Consider the following 19,646-nt stretch of genomic DNA (forward strand, 5'->3'; position numbering starts at 1 on the left):
TGTGGTAGTCATTTTGAACTATTTCGGTGTCCCATTTGAGCTGACCGGAAGCTAGGTAAAGTAATGCGCCGGACTGTGACTCTTTGCTATTGTGAGGGACCGAGCGGCTAGGCCAGGTTCGTCAAATTTTTAGGGGTAAGCGGCCACTAGGGGTGTTCAGCCCGTGGATAATGGCAGCGTGCGGCGTGATGGCTAGATACAACATAGGAACTTAATCTGGCCAATTTTTTGTTTTTCTTCCTGTGTCCAGAGATAACCAAAACTGTACAGAATCCACATACCAATTTCAGTTGAATATAAGTATCACCATATTCTGTCAGAATCGATGATCCAGACTTTTACATGGTTCTTTTTCCAGAGCAGTATAGCAAGAGTCTGAACTGTTGTCGGAAATAATGGCGGTAAGCTCCTAACAGCAGCAGAGTTGCATTTCGGGTGATCTCAGGTTAGGAAATGTTAAATATGCAGAGGTTTCTAAGAACCGTATATTCCTTTTCATTAGTGACCATTTCTTCTCCATACACTACCATACCGGGGACCGGCCAATCGATTGGTGTATGCAAGCCACAGTTTATGCTGCTTATATATTGGTCCCAATCCTGTTGGTCGGATGTACGTACCGCGATTTCGGATCAATTGACTCGCTTGGAGGGGTCACTTTGCTGCGAATAAACTCAAGTAAACACATGGTTCATAAGTGATTAGGAATGAAACGAACTAATGGCTTTTAAATTGAGTGGCTTTGTCGCTTTCTAATTTTTCCGGTACTCCTATGCAAACAAAATCAATCAAAAAGCAATCTCGTGATGGGCAGATACTGGTTGACAGTGCGCAGATTCCAAAACGGATTGTTATTCTGAACAAATAACTTCCAACTTCTAAATACGGGGGAGAGTCTAATTCGATTTCAGGGACGTTTTCGATCTCGATTGGTGAGATATCGGTTTCTACTTCGTGTACTTGTGGGGACGCATCTGCCACGATATTTTGTGATCCTTTCCTATGATCTATACAAATATTGTAACCCTGAAACTTGATGGCCCATCGCAGTAGACGCCCACTAAGATCCTTTTGGTTCATTAATCTCTTAAGACTGGTGTAGTCTGTAAATGTATTAAACGGGTGTACATCGATGGGTACATCCGAAAATTCTATATCGCCTGTACCACTGCCAAACATTCCAACTCAGTCACGGTGTAGTTTCGCTGGGCTAGGCTAAGTTTTTTTGACATATCGGCAGCTCATTTCCCTCCTCGAACGAATAACATACGAAGACGTATCGCATTGGGTGATGGATGGTCCGTGGTATTTGGGACGCGAAGAAAGGCCAAACACAGTTTGGATTTAATCGCCTCAAAATATTTTTGGGCAGCTTCAGTTTATTCAAAGACTGTTCCTTTCCAGGTCAGAGAAAGCCTCAGTCACTGCTAAGTTTGGAATAATTCTCTCGTACCAGCCAGTCATTCCGAAGAAGCGACGTAACTGACGCTTTGTATGGGGTCTCAAAAATTCCGATAGCCGATGAGGACCTTGCGGAACTTGGAGCTTCTTCGATTACCCTTAGACTTAACATTCGATCGACCTCCGTACGTAACCGCTTGGGTTTGGCTGGCGATATCGATATTAATGTAGTCATTCCCACCCCATCGCGCTGAAACGAGGGAAATAAATCAGTCACAGCTTGTAAATCCTGTGTTGGGCAGCCGTTGTTGGCCCGCTGAGCTTACAAGCGGCCGGCAAAACTCTGGCCGCTGGTCAAATTTCAGCACCGGAGCGGAGCTTAGAAAAAACAAAACTTTGTAATTAATTTCATTTGAATAAACTTGACTGAATGATCTGAAGAGTCGAAGCTTTTTCTTGATACCAATTAATCTCAAGAATGCAGGGAGTTATTTGGAAGTTGTATTCGTATCTTCCTTATATATATAACTATATATATAGTAGCATATGTGCCATAGTATAACACTTGACTACATATACTTACACATACGTTACCACATAGCAACAGCCATAAACAAAATCATAGAATGCCTTAGGATATAAGTCATAAATTCAGATATAACATAAGAACCCCAATTCTGGTGACAATAAATTTGTTATTGCCTGCCCTCATGTAAACATTAACATCCGCTGCCGAATCCGTTATTCCCACCAAAAAGTCAAAACCGCTTACGCAGCTCAAATTCTCGGCTGATCTGTACCCATGAGCGATCCACTCACGAGGGCACCCAATCCAACAGAAATAAACATCCGCAGCCGCATTCGCGACTTCCACCAGAGGGTCAAAATCGCTTACTTAGTAAAATCCTTGGCTTATCAAGGGAGCGCTCAATTCATAGAAATACATAGGAGAGCCTCTTTTAGCTCAACACATAAAGAAGTAAATAAGTCTCAGCCAAAGGCTTGCTAAGCGTAATTGTAATTTTATTTGCATTGTATATGTTCTAATATAACATATTTTTATTTTTAAATTAGAAGCAGCATTTCTTGGTTATATTGTTTCTCACAATGTAATTAAAACAGATCCTGAAAAAATTTCGAATATGATATGCCAGAAAATGTAGTAGGAATATTAAGAGAATATCTACTATCAATTCATTGCACTTTAGAAGATCTTTATATTATATTCAATTTATATTGAATTACCTTAAAAAATAATTTTACTAACTAATTTCATTTTACTAAAATATTTCGGCAAGACGTAGAGATTAATTAAGATAAAGCTGTTATAAGAGTCGAGCTCATAAAGGACTGGACGAAAATTACAAACAAATCAATAGATTATATTATTTGCCAAATTTATTTATCAAATTAAAGGAATACATAAAAAATTTTACAATTTGCAACGATAATAAATATAACTGGCATCCAATTAAAACTCCTATTGGGAAGCTAATATTTCAACTAAAGGAAGAGAACATTTACACCTCGATTTACACCTTCTTAATTTGCATTGACGCGTATTCAAAATTCCTAGTAGCAAAAGAAATTCAAAATAAACAAAATATCGAGAATTAAGTAATGGAATTACTTCAACAATTTCTCCACGCCAATTATGACTGATAATGAACCAAGCTCCACCTCTGCTCAATTCTACATTCGCAGACCCCAGACACAGTTCCCTGAACGGACAAGTTGAAAGGGCACAAAGGAAGAATTTAATCTTATTGACTATTCAGTAACATTTATTAGAGCCGCAAGAGATTTCAATCAGAGCATTTATTCTACAACAAACCAAAAACCTTTTGATATTCTCTATAATAAAACTGAACACGAAAACATTTCAAAAATTCTAAAGAACACTCAAAAAAAAATGTTAGAAACACATAATGGAAGTCTTAAGGAAAAATAATATAATGTAGGGCAAGTTGTTTATGAAAAGAAACATGGAGAAAGAAAAAAGTAAGGAAAACTTACATAACAAAATAATAAACAATAGAAGAAACAGAATTATTCACAAAGACAATATTAAGTTTTAGATATATTATATTTCTTTTAAAATTACAGAAAATGAATTTCTCATTACTTCTAACACCATTCGCAATGATAGCCACTTCAGAAAATAATTGATTTCTACAATCACGATTTTTTCCTGTTCTAAGACAAAAAGTATGTTCTTACTTATGAATCATTATCATTATCATGAATCACTAATTTTGTCACAGCTGATATCAACTAGAGCAAAAAGGGGAATACATGAGTTAGGCACTGTTTGGAAATGTTTAGATGGAACTACGGATCACGATGATTTCATTACAATACAAAATAAAATAAATGATTTAATTGAAAGCAATAACCAACAATTTATTATCAATTCCAAATTGTTTAACGAGGTAAAATCACTTTCTAATCATTTAAAAAACATTTCTATTGATCAAGAAATACCATTACGAAAACATCGTTTACGATTGTTAAAATTCGACTTGCTAAAAATAATTGATACCATCACACCGGCAAAAATTGATGTATTTAACACAAAAATGAAATATTGAAGCCATTAAAGAAATATTAAATCACCCTCAAAAGCGTGAAGTTATTGCAGATTTAACGGATATCTCCGTATTCAAAATTGTATTACGTAAAGAACTCTAATTATTTATATAAAATAACCTGAAATAACAAACAGATGCGAAATTTATTATTCCAGATCCATTTTACAAAATGATATAAAATTACTAATAAGTAATCAGGTCGCGAAAATAGTTTTTATGAAATATCTAATTTTAAGAACGAACTTTTTAATTACAATGATATTTTAAGTAAAGATAAAACTTGTTTTATCAGCTTACTAAATGGAGAGAAAACAATTTGCACTAAGATACGAGAAAAAATAACAATATAGATATCATTCAAGAAGGTGCCATTCTAATAAATGGAAATAATAATGTAAACAATTCTCATTTAGACGGGTCATATTTAATAACATTCAACGGCACAACTAGAATAAATAATATTTCATACACCAATTTAGAAAACAAAATACTTGAGTACAAGTTAACACGCGCAGGGCCAAAATCGCTAACTCCACGATAAGACCGGACGCGGCCGCAGTAACGTCAGCGCGACTGCAACTAAGTCGCGGAATATGACTCCTGCATTCCAACATTCTACTGCCCGGAGCGTGTGAAGCGCAATGTCAGCATTCTGCCGTGAGCGCTGCTTCAGAAGACGGGCTACTTCATATTAAGCTTAAGTTTTCTGTCTTTAGTTTAAAAACTCATCAGAACGCGCATAGTCGCATAATAAATCGCAATACCCAAAAGCCTTGTCTGTTAATTGGCGCCCACGGCACTCTTATAGAACTCACAATATTTGTTCACCAGCCAAAGCTGTGACAAATAAACGAAAAAGTGCGAAGCGAACTGTGACAAACAAATTATAAGTGCAAAGGTAATAATAGAACTCAGAATATTTGTTCACCAGCCAAAGATGTGACAAATAAACGAAAAAGTGCAAAGTGAAGTATTTTTTCCGACCAAGAACACAACAAACCAGCAAACAAAGTAAAAACAAGAATAAAAATAAAAAAGCTAAACAAACGGTTAAAACAACATACAAATTAAAAAAAAAAAAACTGTTAAAACGGTTAAAACAACATACAAGTTAAAAAAAATAGAACCCCAACACGAAGTGTTGAGAGAGTAAAGAAAAAATCAACAAGTCAACATGAAATACATGTAAGTGATTTGTTCATTGTCCCATGCAGAAAAGATTTAGCAACAGTAGTTTAGAAGACTATATCCCCTCTTTCCCAAGAATACAAAAACCGCACAATGACGCAACAAGAATCAGTACAGATTGACCTTCACATACGAAATTGTCTGGCAGAGCAAGCACAAATATTTGACCGAAAAATAGCAACTTTAACAGAACAACTAAACGCTTTAAAGGCTTCTGCTCCAGAGGCTTATAAGCCTATAGAAATCATACCAGAAGTTAGATGTGAAGAGCCCCTAGACATATTTAAATCTATTCCTGAGTTTGACAAACAAGAACATTATATCTCTTGGCGCCAAGCGGCCAACGCCGCATATAAAGTCTTCGAAGCTTATGACGGAAGTTCTAGGCATTATCAGGCTGTTGCCATAATACGCAACAAGGTTAGGGGATCTGCAGATGCGATCTTAGCATCATTTAATACAGTTTTAAATTTTCACGCGATAATTGCTAGACTGGATTTCATATATTCAGACAAAACTCCGGTTCACGTAATTCAACAAGATTTAAGTACTTTAAGGCAGGGTGACCAGCCCCTTTTGAAATATTACGATGAGATAGAAAGAAAGCTGACGCTTTTAACTAACAAAACTCTTATGACCCACGACGCAGCTTCGGCAGCTGTGTTAAATGACAAATATAGAAACGATGCACTTCACTTATTTATTTAAGGCCTGAAGAAATCTCTAAAATGGGCAGTTTTTCCAGCCCAACCTCGAGACTTACAGACTGCCCTGGCATTAGCACAAGAGGCAGAATCAAGTAACGAGAGAAGCATTTTTGCCGCAAACTTTGCTCGGCACATTGAGGAAAAAGCGCAAAAATCTGGGAATCAGAGGTCCCAAGGTTCGCGTCAAAACCCCCAGCAAGAGAGCGACGCTCCCACTATCTTTAGGAAAAATCCTTATTACCAGAAAGGTAACGGTCAAAAACCGAACACTTCAGGTAGCGCTAGACAGAGATATTACCAGAAGCCACAAGAATCAACTTCCGAACCCATGGAAGTAGACACGTCATCACGCTTTAGACAGCCCACTTAAGCAACAAATTTTAAAGGTGGTCATTCAGCGAAAAGTCGCCAATCATTGAACCACATGCCCCAAGAACAAAAAACCGAATACGAGGAACAGGCAGAATCCGAGGCAAACGCGGCTGAAGACGATTTGTCTGAGGTCGAAAGCTGTAATTTTTTAGGGGTCACTCCCTGCTTCCGTACATCACACGTAGAGTAGCAGCAAAGACCCTAGAATAAGAAGATGCGTAACGCCATACGATTTTTTGGCACACGATTTTTTCGCCGTGGCTCTAGAGGTGGCTCCAGGCTCTCTCGAATTTTTGTTAGAGAGCGAGAGAGCGGAGAGCGCTACAGCGAACAGCTCTTTTCAACGCACAAAGTGATAGCAGACAACTGTATTTGTGCACACGTATGCTCATGCATTGTAAATTTGACCTTTGCCCTTCACCTTAGAAGTTCTTAGACTTTAAATCTATATTATTTTTGATCAATTGGCACCATGCGAAAAATTCTTGTTTTGCATTGCCTTAACGTTATTATTATTTGAAAATAGATTAGAAATAGCCAAATCTATGTACATATTATCACAAATTAATAATAATAAATTTTAAAAATGACTTTATATAAGAATATTTGTCATTAGAGTATTCATCCTTGCGGCGTGTGAAAAATTAATGAGGCAATGATTGTTGAGTGCTTGTGTCCGCACTTCGTGCCTCAAGATATGAACAAAGCAAAGACCCTAGAATAATTCTAGTGTCTTTGATATGACTTTTGCAATAAACAGTTATCACATTTAATTATTTAGTATATTTATTAAGTCATTTGACTTAATATGATGTAACATTAAAATTAAAAGTGTTTCAAAAAAAATATTTCGTCAGATGAGAGACAAATTAGAATTAAACATAAATATAAATGTGTAAACGGTAGCTAATTCGAGCGGCGATTTTAACAAACAAATTTAAAAAGCTTTAAAATTATAATAGCGAATTTTTAAAAATTATTTTATTTTATCATATTGCTACGAAATTGGCAAAAACTACACTAATATGTACAATGTAAATTCGTTTCTTCGATCAGAATTGATTTCGGCCCGAAAATCGTCTTCTAGCACAACACGCACACATATACGCGTTCTCGTCTCTTGCTTTTACTCACACAAGCAAGCAAATTCTATTTTTAGATTTCTTACGCTTTCAGCGTAAGCGAGCGGAAGAGATCAATTTTGACCGTCACCAAAAAAGTGGCTGCATAGTGCCAAACCAATGTATGGCCGTTACGCATCTTGTTATTCTAGTGTCTTTGGTAGCAGGGCAGACCATAAAACTTCTTATCGATACAGGGACTTCGAAAAATTACATTAAGCCACTTCTAGGGCTGCCACACTTTGTGCCAGTCGACAAGACATTACAGGTAAAATCACTACATGGTCATACAAGAATTGAACGGAAGTGCCAAATTCAACCTTTTAAAACTAAAACATATTTTTTTATTTTAGAAAATCTAAGTGATTTTCATGGCATTATTGGCCTAGACTTACTAAAAAAGATTAACGCCAATGTTGATTTCGAAAAAAATTGTAAAACTTATGATCGCGGTTCAGAGCCAATCAAGTTTACAAAATGCCAGAACGTAAACTTCATTAAAATAGACGATGGCGATGTTCCTGAAGTCATTAAAGATGACTTTAACAAAATGATTAATAAAAGAACAGGGTCATTTGCAGATGTTAATGAGTCCCTGCCCTACAATATCAATACAGTTGCCACAATACGAACTGACGGGGAGCCAGTATATTCTAAACTGTACCCTTACCCAATGGGCGTATCCGAGTTTGTCAACGCAGAGGTTAAACAACTTCTAGCGAATGGCATAATAAGACCGTCCAAATCACCTTACAACAACCCGATCTGGGTTGTCGATAAAAAGGGGGCAGACCAATCGGGCCACAAGCTAAAGCGTATAGTCATCGATTTTCGTAAACTTAACCAAAAAACGACTGATGATAAGTATCCCATCCCAAGTATTTCAACCATATTATCAAATATGGGCGAGGCTCAGTACTTTACTACTCTTGACCTCAAATCGGGATTTCATCAAATCGAATTAGCGGAAAGGGACCGGGAAAAAACCGCTTTCTCCGTAAACAACGGAAAATATGAATTCTGTAGACTCCCTTTTGGTTTGAAAAATGCGCCAAGCATATTTCAAAGAGCCATTGATGATGTCTTAAGAGAGCAGGTAGGGAAAACCTGCTATGTCTACGTCGACGACGTAATTATCTTCTCTAACAACAAAGAAGACCACGTTAAACACATCGATTGGGTGTTAAACAGTCTTCAGACGGCTGGCATGAGGGTGTCTCAAGAAAAATCCAAGTTCTTCAAAAAGAGCGTGGAATATCTGGAATTCACGGTATCCCGCGGCGGGATTCAAACTTCGCCAAGTAAGGTTCAGGCCATAAAAGACTTCAAACCGCCAAAAACCTTGTTTAGTCTCAGATCATTTTTGGGGCTAGCAAGCTATTATAGGTGCTTTATAAAAGGCTTTGCCAACATCGCACGACCCCTAACGGACGTCTTAAAAGGCGAAAATGGTAAAATAAGTGCCAACAATTCAAGGAAAGTAAACCTTGAATTAACACAAGATCAACTAAAGGCTTTTAATAGACTAAAAGACGTATTAGCCTCTGAGGACGTTATTTTAGCATACCCAAACTTTAAAAAACCATTCGATTTAACTACGGATGCCTCAGGGCACGGTCTTAGAGCTGTGTTGTCTCAGGACGGACGTCCAATTACCTTGATTTCTCGAACATTACGAGACAACGAAGTAAACTTTGCAACAAATGAGAGGGAACTCTTGGCCATTGTTTGGGCCCTAAAAAATCTTCGAAATTATTTATATGGCGTAAAGAATTTAAATATCTTCACGGACCATCAACCGTTGACTTTTGCCGTGTCGGATAGGAACCCAAATGCGAAGATAAAACGCTGGAAAGCTTTTATTGACGAGCACAACGCAAATATTTTTTACAAGCCTGGCAAAGAGAATTTCGTGGCAGACGCCCTATCTCGCCAGAATGTAAATGTACTCGAAGATTGCCCAAACTCTGATATTGCCACAATACATAGCGAAGAATCTCTTACCTATACTATCGAAACGACCGAAAAGCCTGTAAATTGCTTTAGGAACCAGATCGTAATTGAAGAATCTATCTAAGAATCTTCAGGGAAAAAACCAAGCACGTTATAAGATTTGTTGACCGTAACACACTTTTGCAAACAGTACAAGACGTCGTAAATGCCAAAGTAGTTAATGCAATACATTGCGACCTACCCATTTTGGCATTCATACAACACAGTCTAGTAAAAGCGTTTCCGTCAACCACATTCCGACACTCCAAAAATATCGTGATAGACATTGTCGATAAAACCGAACAGAGAGAAATAATTATTGCAGAGCATAACCGAGCGCACCGAGCAGCGCAGGAAAATGTGAAGCAAATTCTCCGGGACTAGTTTTTCCCAAAGATGAATTCGCTGGCAACAGAGATTGTCGTAAACTGTAAGGTTTGTTCAATGGGTAAATATAATCGACATCCGGTCAAGCAAGCGATGGGTGAGACCCCAATCCCATCATATGCATGTTGACATTTTTAGTACCGACAAAACATTTTTTTTAACATGCGTCTATAAACTCTCAAAGTTTGCGGTCGTCCAATATATTACTTCACGCGCAATTGTGGACGTAAAGGCACCGATTTTACAGCTGGTAAACCTGTTTCCCAAAATAAGGATCATTTATTGCGACAACGAAAAATCTTTAAATTCCGAAACAATAAAAAATATACTAAACAATTTTGATATTCAGATTTGTAATGCCCCACCACTCCACAGCACCTCTAATGGTCAAGTGGAAAGATTCCACAGTACCCTTACAGAAATAGCCCGTTGTCTAAAAATAGATAAACACCTTAACGAAACCAGGGACATAATCCTTTTGGCGACCATTGAGTAAAATAGGTCAATTCACTCAGTAACAAACAGAAAACCGACAGAATTAGTTTACTCCGCCCCTTCGGATTTATTAAAAAAAAACAGAAACTAGGGATAAAATTGTACTTGCGCAAGAAAAACAACTTGGGTACATGAACCGAGATAGAATCCATAAAAAGTATAAAGTAGGCGAAAAAGTATGGCTAAAATCGAACAAACGATTGGGTAATAAACTGTCACCACTGTGCACGGAAGAAGCCATTAATGCTGACTTAGGTACGACGGTTCTAATAAAAGGGAGGGTGGTCCATAAGGACAACCTTAAGTAAACCGAAGAAAAAAAAAAATTAAAAACAAATATAAATAAATAAAAAATTTCATCGCTTATAGTACTTTTAATTTTAATATTTTTATTACAGGTTAGGATATTTGTGTGTGCTAGCTTCCGCAATCACCTTGACAATGACGACTATGAAACTTAATGACTATTCACACGCAGACTACATACCTATAATAGACGGTGACTTAACGATATGGGACAGATACGGATATCTCGGACACACTTCTAACATAACTTCATATGAAACTTATGTTGAAGATACCAGACGGCAACTGAACTACTTTGGAAAAGACCATATGCGAAATTTAATAACTACTGACTTGGGGCACATAGAATCACTAATAGCTACGATTAGGGTACACTATAGACATGCTCGCAGTATAAATCTACTAGGTACAGCACTCAAGGTAATAGCCGGAACCCCAGACTTCGACGACAGGGAACAGATTAAATTTAAACAAGGGCTATTAATAGATTCAGCAAATAGACAGATCGAAATAAATACGAAACTTCAATCTCGACTAAACGAAATTACAAGGTCAATGAATGCAATAAGTAAAACAGACAACGCGGACTCAGAACTCCTATTTGAAAGTATACTTGCTAAAAATAGAATAATTATTACAAACCTAGAAGACTTGATACTGTCGGTAACTCTAGCTAAAATAAATTTAATAAGCCCCCTTATTTTGGATAGTGTTGACATTCATGAGCTGGCCAATGAACTTCTCACAAATACGAGCTAGCAGATATTTTAAGAGTATCTAGCGTTAAAGCCTTTCAGAACAACGATTTATTATTTTTCTTAATCAAATAACCTAAACCAGAAACAGTTTGTAAAAAAATCTGGATCCGGTGACACTTGTTGAAGAAGGTGTCTTGATTATCAACGACGCAACCTTCAGGGTCGAAGATAGCCTAGGCAGCAGTAAGATGATCTCGCGAACCTACTTAGCCACATATGACGATCATATATCTCTAAACGGCACCCACTACGAAAACCACCAGGGCGTCCTAAAGAAGAAACCCGCTGCGGCAGTGGCCTCTCAGATCAATGTGACTAGCCATCGAGATCAACTAAGCTTGCCGTTCTTACACGAGCTGTCGCTGCAGAACCTCCAACATATTGGTAGTCTTAAATCTGACATCATTTCGAGACCCATTTTAAGCAGCGGCGTCACCATCGCCGTGGTCCTAATTGTTTATGGGATCATCCAAAGCATCCGTTACTGTCGAGTCAAAAGACGACACCCCGACTCCAGCATCGAGATGACGATACCTTCCCGAAAAGCCGAGGACGACTTTAACCTAACGCGGGGAGGAGTTAACACGCGCAGGGCCAAAATCGCTAACGTCAGCGCGACTGCAACTAAGTCGAGAAATATGACTCCTGCATTCCAACATTCCACTGCCCGGAGCGTGTGAAGCGCAATGTCAGCATTCTGCCGTGAGCGCTGCTTCAAAAGACGGGCTACTTCATATTAAGCTTAAGTTTTCTGTCTTTAGTTTAAAAACTCATCAGAACGCGCATAGTCGCATAATAAATCTCAATACCCAAAAGCCTTGTCTGTTAATTTACATAACCACTAACCACTTTATATAAAATCCAACAACTCAGAACTTACTCTAGGCAATATTAATATTTTAAATTTATTAAAATTAGAAATTTACATTTATTGAAATTGACAATTGGAAAATATAAATTTCATTTTTATTATTAATTTTATATTTGATTACTACATTAATAATAAAATTCAGATATTTTATATTTGTAACAAAGCAAAAACGGCCAGAACTAGAAAAAACATATACTGAGAAAGAATTTTTAACAGAATTAAGAGAGCGGAGAGTTATCCAACTCGTAAACATAGCACTCTACCCCAATTGATAAACAAATTTCAAATTCCAATCTCAGCAGAATTTCCTTTGTCCTTGTCCTTTCCTTTTGTCGCCAGCACTTAGCCACCCGATAAATAACCAAACTTAAAGTAAACACCAGTCAGCAAACTTCCATTTCACAATGCAGTGAAATAATTTGAGTATAAAGTTTTTGTCCTAAACATAGTTGAAAGTTCAAGAATTTCTAAAGAAAAGCTTCGGTCCGAAGTTGAGTGGATTGGGATTAAGAATAAGTCTGATTAGGGACAAGATCGTAAACAGTTTCAAATTAAAGTGAAGTATAAGTCTAACACCAAAAAATATTAAATTATAACAAAATAAAAATGATTGTTTTATATAATTAAACAGTTACAATTAAAATTTGCACACACCTTTAAAAATGTATTCCCATTTTACTCCCTAATCTATCGATATCCTAGTAAAATGATGAAAATTCGCGTTCGCATTTCCATTAGCTGGGTAACGGGCATCTCAAAGTCGTGAAACTCGGCTATAGCATTCTCTCTTTATAGCTTAGGAACTAGTTACATACACGATGGTGCCAAATGCATCTTAGAGGACGGTTAATCCAGCTTGGAATACACTCAGAACATTATTTTATGGTTTGTTTACGGCTCGATTCGCGAGAAGATAGACGCGATATAAAAAAAAGAACCGAAACGAGGAAATGATTATAATGTAAAATAACTATATTAAATATAAGTGTTAGTAGGATCTAATTATGTAATAAAAAAGTTAAAATTGATTGCTTTAGGAGCGGCAGATAGTCAAGATAATAGGATAAAGTCTATTATAGTTAGAACATAGTACTCTGTTAGGGTCATTCAACTCATAGTTAGATCTAAAATGATTTAAGATTCTCGTGAATCTACTTGGAAACAAGAAGTTAAGCCGACTAATCAAGTCGGGACTCTCAACATCCCCACGAATAAGCTTACAAATAAAGACTGTTCCAAGCATGATTCTACGATTAGCTAGGGAAGGTAAATTAATTAAAAGTAGTCTACTGGAATAAGGAGGTAATATAAGGTTTCCATACCAATTTAGGCGCGGCAAGGCAAAAAGTAAGAAGTTTTTTGGACCGATTCAATGCGGTCCGAGTGGACTACGTATTCTGGACTCCAAACAGGTGATCCGTACTCGAGAATCGGTCGGACTAACGAAATAAGTAAGGTTTTAGTCAAGTAAGGATCATCAAATTCCTTAGACCACCTTTTTATAAAACCAAGCACACCGCTGGCCTTATTGACAATAGTCGAAATATGGTCAGAATATTTTTGTTTATTCTGTCCAAAGGGTATCCACTTAGAATGTAAGTCGTGCGTATTGGGTTGACACGACTGTTCACACATGAACACGAATATATTTAAAGACTTACAATTTTGGGCTCCGTTCATATCTTATGTAAATATCTTATGTATCTTATGTAATTATCGAGAGCGATAATTTATATTTAGGATTTTGTTATCTAAGGCGACATGGGTGCAGTGCTCAAAAACATGTAATCTAAGTGCACACTACATGAGTCAGTCACTTGAAATCGTTCCCCGTCTCCTAAAATAGTCCCTTAGTGGGAGACCACAGATAAGGTCCTCACCGCTCAAGATAGGCAGATGTGCCGGAGCGTGGGACCTCGATAAGGCGGGGACTATTTACTTAGGCCTCTGCGTAGATGCGATTCTCATGTCACCTATTTAAACCGAAGATATTTCCAAATAAAACCAGTTTCTTACAAAAACTCAACGAGTAAAGTCTTCTCATTTGGGATTTTACATTTGGTCAATCGAGCCTTAAATCGACTCTGCAGTTTCCCCCTATATGGTAAGGGACTCAGAGAAAGACCAGCTCCTTTAAGCATTGCTGAGTTAAACTTGCAGCTAAAGGTAGCAAAAATAATTAACTCTTGTTTCCCCCTATATGGTAAGGAACAGAGTATAAATATAAAAAGCAAAAAGATACAAAAGAATCTTTTATGTTTTAAATAAACAAGCACCTTATAGTCTATAGCTAAAGGTTGCTTTGTGTACCATACATCAGCAATTGTGGAATTAAAAAAAAAAAAAAAAAATCATCTTTAAACATCGACGTCAACGGAGCCTTAAAGAAGAGAAGGAAGTCAAATTCAAAGGAGCCTCTACCAGCAGCAACAACAGCAGCAGCAGAAGCAGCAACAGCAGTAGCAACAGCAGCAGCAACCACGACGACATCAGCTAAGTCAAAACAAGAATTTTCTGTTTCTTAAAACACACATATATATATAAATACATATACAATACATACACACGTACTATATATATTAAGAACTTACAATCAAATCAAGCCCATCTATATAAAAAAAAATTTCAAAATGATGTCAGAAAAGACTATTCAATTCCTTAAGAAGCAGTCCGAAATTATTTTGGAAATTAGAAAGTTGGAAGTAAAACCAACATTAACAGATGTAGAAATTCTAAATTTAAATGAGCTTCAAAAATGTTTCATTGCTAACCATAGCAATTTGTTGAAGATCGGCGTTGTCGATCATGAATATTTTAACACGAAGCAGTATGATTTAATAATGATGGTGTTAGAAAAAAATTAAAAATAAAAATGAAAAAATTAAGGACGAGTCGGTAGAAAACACTGTCCCTAAATCAAACACTGTCCTTAAATCAACCCCCCCCCCCCTACATTAAACCTTGAATTGGGTGATCACCCTGAAAAAGAGGGTATAGCACAAAACAGAAGGGACAACGCTTCAAAAGTAGAGCAGGCACTCCGATTTAATGTTGGCCAATTTCGAGTATATCTAGAAGATACGTCTAAACTAATAGACAGTAGTCCAGATTTCCTTAAAATAAGGAAAAATAAAATTGAATTTTTATGGCATAAAATAGATAACCTGATTGAACAGGTGAATAGTCATTTTGAGAGTTCGCTATTTTAAGAAGAAATTAGCGAACTTGAATTTGACTAACAAAATATTCTAACAGCCATTAATAGTCGACTCAGTGGCACAATAAATAAAGCTGAAATGTCGACGGTTGTTAAGGCGGAGGAGTTACCAATCCTGCCTAAAATACAGATACCCACTTTCTTTGGTGATTCCAAAGAATGGGATCTTTTTAATGAACTCTTTACAGAGCTCATACATGTGAGAGAGGATCTCAGTCCTTATATCAAATTTAATTATCTAAAGTCAGCATTAAAAGGAGAAGCCAGAAATGTGGTTACTCATTTACTGCTCGGCTGTGGAGAAAATTATGAAGCCACTTGGAAGTTTTTGACCAAGCGGTATGAGAATAAAAGAAACATATTCTCAGATCATATGAATAGGCTTATGGATATGCCAAATTTAAATTTGGAATCCAATAAGCAAATAAAGGCATTTTTTGACACGATTAACGAGTCAATTTATATCATAAAATTAAAGGCACAATTACCAGAAGATGTGGATGCAATTTTCGCTCACATAATTCTTCGGAAATTCAATAAAGAATCACTCAATTTATATGAAAGCCATGTTAAAAAGACAAAAGAAATACAGGCACTTTCTGATGTCATGGACTTTTTAGAGCAAAGGCTCAATTCTATATCATCATTTTCACAGGAAGTAAAACCTGTAAAGAAAATGATTAATAATAACAAGAATAAAAGTTATAGTGACAATTGTGCATATTGCAAACTACCAGGGCATTATTTAATTCAATGCCATAAATTTAAAATAATGAATCCAGCAGAACGGTCTAACTGGGTAAGAAAAAATGGGATTTGCCTAAGATGTCTGAGGCATCCCTTTGGTAAAAAATGTATAAGCGAGCAGCTTTGTTCGACTTGTCGTAAACCTCACCATATTTTTTTCACTTCGTAGGTCATAATCCAGAAAAAGTGAATACATGCAGAACAACAGGTCCAGCCTTGTTGGCCACGGCCTTGATTCAAGTAAAGTAGAGGTATGGAGGCTTTGAACAATTAAGAGCATTAATTGATAGTGGCTCTCAAAGCACAATTATTTCAGAAGAGTCTGCACAGATTCTAAAATTGAAAAAATTTCGGTCTCATACTGAAATGGTGGAGTATCTTCCACAGGAACGTGCAAATTAACTTTTTGCGGTATAAATTATTTAAAAAAATAATTTTTTATTTTTTAATATTTTTCTTGGTGTTAAACTTTTCAACTTATCACTTTATTACAAGACACTTATTGTTATCTATTTATACATTTATAAACCGTTCTTTTAATCCTCCCGAATCAGACTGATCTTCAAATTCTGAATCCTAATCCAATCAACCTCGGCCAGAAGCTTTTCTTTGACACTTTCTGAACTTTTGATAAAAGCTTTATGCTGAAATTATTCCACTGCATTGTGAAATTCAATTATGCTGATCGATGCAGTTTTTGATTGAAGCGTAATAAGTTGGCCGTTGTTTGGTTTCCAAGCGGAAGCTGTGTTTACGTTAAGTATGTGTTATTTACTTTAGCGGGTAGCTAAGCGTTGGCAAAGGCAATGACAAAAACAAAGACAAAGGAAATGCCGACGAGATTGAGAATTGAAATTTGTTTATAAACTGTGGAAGGGTGCCATGTTTATGGGTTGGATAACTCGAGATTGAGAATTGAAATTGGTTTATAAACTGTGGAAGGGTGATATGTTTATGGGTTGGATAACTCTCCCCCTTCTAAAATGACGCGTCCCGCTTCATTATTAATTTCGTTTAAACGCTCATTTAATTCTGTTAAAAATTCTACTTCATTATTTGGTTTTTCTAGTTCTGGCCGTTTTTGTTTGGTTACAAATATATAATTTCTGAATTTTAATATTAACATAGTAATGAAGTACAAAATGATTAAAATTAGTAATATAAATGAAATTGAAATTTTCCAATTGTAAATTTCAATAAATGGGTTTAAAATTTTAATGTTGTCAAGAGAAAGTTCTCAATTGTTGGATTTTATATATTCTGATATTTCCAGGTTTTTAAAATGGTTGGTAGTAATGTACTCAAGTATTTTGTTTTCTGAGTTGGTGTATGAAATATTATTTATTGTAGTTGTGCTGTTAAATGTTATTAAATCTGACCCGTTTAAATGAGAATCGTTCACAATATTATTTCCATTTATAAGAATGGCACCTTCTTAAATGATATCTATATTCTTATTTTTTTTCTAGAATTTTAGTGCAAATTGATTTTTCTCCATTTAGTAAACGGGTAAAACAAGTCTTATCTTTACTTATAATACAATAGTTGTTAAAAAGTTCGTTCTTAAAATTAGATATTTCATAAAAGGTATTTTCGCATTTTTTGACCTTATTACTTATTAGTAATTTTCCATCATTATGTGAAATGGATCTGGCATAGTAAATTTCGCATCTGTTTGTTATAACGGGGTATTTTATATAAATAATTAAGAGTTCTTTATGCAATACAATTTTGAATATGGAGATGTCCATTAGGTCTGCAATAATTATAGGTTGTTGTTCGTGATCTAATATTTCTTTAATGTCTTCATTATTTAAAATTTGTGTGTTGAATAAATCAATTTTGGCTAGCGTGATAGTATCAATAAGGTTTTGTAAGTCAAATGTTAATAAACGTAAACGATGTTTTTGTAACGGCAATTCTTGATCAATAAAAATGTTTTTAAAGTGATCGGAAAGTGATTTTATCTCTTTAAACAATTTGGAATTAATAATAAATTGTTGGTTATTGTTTTCAATTAAATCATTTATTTTATTCTGTATTTTAATGAAATCATCGTGATCCGGAGTTCCAGCTAACCATTTCCAAACAGTGCCTAACTCATTTATTCATTCCCCTTTTTGATCTAGTTGGTATCAATTGTGACAGAATTAATTTCAGTATCTGTATTTCGTAAGTAATTTCCTATTTTGTCCGATTATTTGTATCTTTTCTAACATATCCTGATTCTAGATTGATTATTTCTTTATAAAAACTTAAGTTAGTTACGTGGAATAAGTTGGCATATGATTCATAGGTAAGGACATCCTTTTTGTCCTTGAACAGGAAGAATTCGTGATTGGAGTAATCAATTATTTCTGAAGTGCTTATCATTACGAATGGTATTAGAAGTAATAAGAAATGCACGTTCTGTAATTTAATAAAATAAAAAAAAAATATGGTATTTGTTAAAACTTAATGTTGTCTTTGTGAATAGTTCTGTTTCTATTTTTGATTATAACATTGTTAGGTAAGTTTTCCTTAACAATTTGTTTTTTGTATCTAGTTTTTAGCTTATTTATTTCTCCGTGTTTCTTTTCATAAACAACTTGACCTACATGGTATTCTTTTTCTTTGCGACCTTCATTATGTGTTACTAACATTTTTTCTTGTGTGTTCTTTAGAATTCTTGAAATATTTTCGTGATTAATTTTATTATAAAGAATATCAAAAGGTTTTTGGTTTGTTGTTGAATGGATGCTCTGATTGAATTCTTTTGCGGCTCTAATAATTATTTCAGAATAGTCAGTAAGATTAAATTCTTCCTTTATACAACGAGCTAATTCTGTTAATGTTGAATGTGCCCTTTCTACTTGTCCGTTCGAGGTACTGTGTCTGGGGTCTGCGAAATGTAGAGTTAAACCACATCTTTGTGCAAAGGATTTAAATTGGACAGAGGTAAAGCTTGGTTCATTATCAGTCATAATTACTTTGGCGTGGGGAAATTGTTGGAGTAGTTCCATTACTTTATTCTCGATGTTTAGTTCATTTTGTATTTCTTTTACAACCAGGAATTTTGAATACGCATCAATACAAGTTAAGAAAATAAGACTTTGCGCGTAATAAATGTCGATGTGTAAATTCTCTCCTTCTTTAGTTGGAATAGGGGCTTCCCCAATAGGAATTTTAGTATGATGCCTGTTGTATTTATTTTCGTTGCAAATTGTACAATTTTTTATGTATTCTTTTAATTTAATAAATAAATTTGGCCAATAATATAATCTATTGATTTGTTTGTAATTTTCATCTAAACCTCTATAAGCTCGACTATGTGTCTCTTCTATCAGAATAGCTTTATCTTCATTATTTTCCACGTCTTGTAGAAATATTTTAGTATAAAGAAATTTGTTGGTAAAATTATTTGTTAATGGTAATTGAATATGGTAAAGATCTTCTAAAGTGCAATGAATTCCTACCGTTATGTTTGGTTTTAGATACTCCCTTAGTATTTCTA

The 19,646-nt window shown here is 35.6% G+C and overlaps 1 long non-coding RNA gene across 1 annotated transcript in view, besides 1 other annotated feature; it reads right to left on the reverse strand.

The window, feature by feature from the left end:
* The window catches only part of lncRNA:CR46482 (long non-coding RNA:CR46482), a 60,080-nt gene extending 40,636 nt beyond the window's left edge, over positions 1-19,444 (reverse strand). Inside the window, exon 1 of the long non-coding RNA NR_167870.1 lies at positions 14,163-19,444. This is a non-coding gene — a long non-coding RNA (long non-coding RNA:CR46482). The remainder of the gene's footprint in view (positions 1-14,162) is intronic.
* Positions 6,453-7,540: a mobile genetic element.
* Positions 19,445-19,646: the final 202 nt, after the last annotated feature.

The sequence above is a fragment of the Drosophila melanogaster genome, chromosome 3L (assembly GCF_000001215.4).
Source record: "Drosophila melanogaster chromosome 3L".
NCBI classification, from domain to species: Eukaryota; Metazoa; Arthropoda; class Insecta; order Diptera; family Drosophilidae; genus Drosophila; species Drosophila melanogaster.